This window comes from Physeter macrocephalus, chromosome 8, assembly GCF_002837175.3.
Source record: "Physeter macrocephalus isolate SW-GA chromosome 8, ASM283717v5, whole genome shotgun sequence".
Classification (NCBI taxonomy): domain Eukaryota; kingdom Metazoa; phylum Chordata; class Mammalia; order Artiodactyla; family Physeteridae; genus Physeter; species Physeter macrocephalus.
The window spans coordinates 149,197,958-149,201,887 of record NC_041221.1 but is presented as its reverse complement, the minus strand read 5'-3'; the positions used below and the strand labels follow the sequence as shown (position 1 = coordinate 149,201,887).

General features: G+C 48.2%; 1 long non-coding RNA gene across 1 annotated transcript in view; it reads right to left on the bottom strand.

Moving 5' to 3' along the window:
- Positions 1 to 214: 214 nt before the first annotated feature.
- LOC129392355 (uncharacterized) overlaps positions 215 to 3,930 on the bottom strand; it is a 161,188-nt gene continuing 157,472 nt past the window's right edge. Inside the window, exon 4 of the long non-coding RNA XR_008618147.1 lies at positions 215 to 362. This is a non-coding gene — a long non-coding RNA (uncharacterized lncRNA). The remainder of the gene's footprint in view (positions 363 to 3,930) is intronic.

Below are 3,930 nucleotides of genomic sequence, written 5' to 3'. Positions count from 1 at the left end.
AGCTAACATCTCTGGAATGAAGTGTCCATGGGTCACTGTGGACCACAACAATCCCTCCATTCTTCAATACTCTCATCACCAGGGTCCCTCTACTTTGACGTTTTTGTACTTGTCATTTCAACTGTTCAAGGATTTATGCTTTGCCCTCCAATTAGAGTCTAGTCTCCTTAAAGGAAGATGCTATATGGTTTTAATCTACAGGGACTAACACGGTCTCTTGCAGTTAACAGGCCCTCAGTAAATGTCTATGGATCTGGTGCTGCTGGATTCAAGCCAGAGAATGGCGGGAGCCCATTCTGTCAAGGTCTTGGAAAACATCTGTGTTTTTTCAGCTCAGCATTTGCCATCCATCACAGAGGACACTGAAACAGAAAGAAGTCAAGTAAAGTACAAGGTCATGTGGGGGAGCCCGTTCTCCAAGGTTGGAATGTTCTTTCCCTCTCTCCAAACAGCAGACCAGATGGTCTCCTAAATCTTGGCTTTTGTGGTTTAACTCTAATTACAATGTTAGTTAGCAATGAGTTCAGTGATTCAAAATAACTAGTAGATTCTTTCCAAGGAGTCGAGCTTTTTTTCCAGCTCTCACTATGAATAGGGAGGCTTTGTCATCAGCCCTGCTCTTGCTTCCTGTATTATAATTGCTTAGCTGTTTATAAAATGAAATGAGCCCGAGACTACCAAGCCTAGCTGAAAGCTACGCGCGCTCCAGGAGACAGGATGTAGCAGCAGCCAGATGGCTAAGTAGCCCCCAATAAAACTGCAGTCAAATTGGGAGACTCAAATCAAAAAATGGTCCTCAATTGTGCAAATGCCACATGCCAGGTGTTGAACTCAGAGGTGTACATGTGTTTGCCTAGTTATTGTGGTTGAGAAGAAACCCTTACAAGTAAGTCCTTGGGATCACAAAGGTTGGAAAAAACTTTTCAAGGTCATCTGATCCAGACCTTTTCAAATGCACAAAGGCCCCATCAAAAGAGCTCACCCAGGGGCAGAGTCAAGATGGTGTACTAGGAGGATGCAGAATTCACGTCTCCTCACAACTAGGGCACCTACCAGGCACTGGTGGGGGACCACGGACACCTAAGGGGATGGGAGGAACCCCCAGGGACCGGGTAGGACATGGGGTGTGGGGGGGAGTAAAGGGGGAAGAGAAGTGGAGGCAGGAGGGGACTGGGGCCCCTGAGGGGTTGGGGGTGGGGGAGGGATCCCAGTTCCAAAGAGGGAAACTGGGGAACCACTGGGAGGGCAGAAGATCAAAAGGGAGAGTGGCCAGGTTTCCCCTGCCAATGTGGGCCCCCAGGAGCCTGCTGAGATCCCGGGCCTGATCTCTGCCCACCAAGGCCCCCTCCAGCCATTTGGGTCCTGAGGGAGTAGGAGGGAGGGAAGGGGGAGCAAAAGTAAAGGCCAGACCTCCGGGACCAGCACCCCTGAGGGGTGGCTGGGGGAGGGGAGGAGCTCCTACACCCAGTGGGACCCACTCACGGTTAGGGGTCCAGTGGCGATGCAGGGAGACCCTGGGGGAGATGGTGGGGGAGGGGAGCAAAGGAACAGAAGAGAACCTGGACAGTACTTTCCCTGTCAACTAAGGCACCGGGGGAGCCTGTTGGGCTCCCGGGTCTAATCCTCTGCCCTCGGAGCCTCCCTCCTGCCGCACAGAACCCAAGCCCTGCCCCAACCCCCCACCCAGGGCCCCACCTCTACACTAGGAGACCCCCTCCATTGCACTTGGCCTAAACCCCACCCACACACCCTCACTCAGGGCCCTACCTCAAAACTCCAGAACTCCACACTCTAGAGGCCCTCCTTCCAACATGCTGCCTCTCAGCTTCCCTGCAGGTCCTAAGCAGAGGCCCCGCCCCATGCTTGAACATCAACCTGCCTAGGCCCCATCTCACACTCAAATGTCACTCCCCCAACCTGCCTAGGTCCTGCCCCACACTAAACCCCGCCCCTGCCTAAGTTCCACACCCACCTAAACTCCGCCCCCATAGCAGAGGGGTTCTGTTTTACCTTGTTGATTCATTGTTGTTGATTCTTTTATATTTTTATTTTTCCTAATAAATTTTTTATTTTTCTAATTTTATTTTATTCTTTATACTTTGTTATTGTTCTCTCCTTTTGGCTTGTTCCACTCTCCCCTTTTTTTCTTTTCTTTTCTTTTTCTGTTGTGGTTTTATTTTACCTTGTTGCAGTTGTTTCAATTATAGTTTTATTTCTCCTAATATATTTTTTATCCTTCTAATTTTATTTTGTTTTTCATTCTTTGATATTGTACTGCTCCTTTTTTCGTTTCTTTCTTTCTTTCTTTTTTTCTTTTTTCTTTTTTTAATCATACCACATAGCTTACAAGATCTTGGTTCCCAGGCTGGAGGTTGGGCCTGATCTCCTGTGGTGGGAGCTCCGAGTCCAAACTGCTGGACTAACAGAGAACCTCAGACCCCAGGGAATATTAATCAGAGTGAGGCCTCCCAGTGGGACTCATCTCAGCACCAAGACCCAGCTCTATTCAACTGCCTGCAAACTCTAGTGCTAGATATCTCAGGCCAAACAACCAGTAAGACAGGAATACAGCACCACACATCAAAAAGAGAGAGAGAAAAAAAAAAGAACTAACAAAAAAATATGTTACAGATGAAGCAGCAAGGTAAAAACCTACAAGACCAAATGAATGAAGATGAAATAGGCAACCTACATGAAAAAGAATTCAGAGTAATGATAGTAAAGATGATCCAAAATCTCAGAAACAGAATGGAGAAAATACAAGAAACATTTAACAAGGATCTAGAAGAACTAAAGAGCAAACAAACAGTGATGAACAACACAATTATTAAAATTAAAAATACTCTAGAAGGGGAGATTGGTTCAAGATGGTGGACTAGAAGGACGAGCCCTCACTCCCTCCTGGGAGAGCACTGGAATCACAACTAACTGCTGAACAATCATCAACAGAAAGACACTGGAACTCGCCAAAAAAGATACCCCACATCCAAAAACAAAGGAGAAGCTGCAGTGAGATGGTAGGAGGGGGCGCAATCACAATAAAATCAAATTCCATAAATGCTGGGTGGGTGACTCACAAACCAGAGAACACTTATACCACACAAGCCCACCCACTGGAGTGAAGGTTCTGAGCCCCATGTCAGGCTTCCCAATCTGGGGGTCCAGCAACGGGAGGAGGAATTCCTAGAGAATCAGACTTTGAAGGCTAGCAGGATTTGCTTGCAGAACTTCGACAGGACTGGGGGAAACAGAGACTCCATTCTTGGAGGGCACATGCAAAGTAGTGTGTGCAGAAGGACCCAGGGGAAGGAGCAGTGACCCCATAGGAGACTGGACCAGACCTACGTGCTAGTGTTGGCAGGGCTCCTGCAGAGGCGGGGGGTGGCTGTGGCTCACCGTGAGGACAAGGACACTGGTAGCCGAAGTTCTGGGAAGTACTCCTTGGCATGAGCTCTCCCAGAGTCCACCATTAGTCCCACCAAAGAGCCAAGTGGGCTCCAGTGTTGGGGCGCCTCAGACCAAACAACCAAAAGGGAGGGAACCCAGCCCCACCCATCAGCAGACAAGTGGATTAAAGTTTTACCGAGCTCTGCCCACCAGAGCAACAGTCAGCTCTACCCACCACCAGTCCCTCCCATCAGGAAACCTGCACAAGCCTCTTAGATAGCCTCATCCACCAGAGGGCAGACAGCAGAAGCAAGAAGAACTACAATCCTGCAGCCTGTAGAACTAAAACCACATTCACAGAAAGATAGACGAGATGAAAAGGCAGAGGGCTATGTACCAGATGAAGGAACAAGATAAAACCCCAGAAAAACAACCAAATGAAGTGGAAATAGGCAACCTTCCAGAAAAAGAATTCAGATTAATGATAGTGAAGATGATCCAGGACCTCAGAAAAAGAATGGAGGCAAAGATCAAGAAGATGCA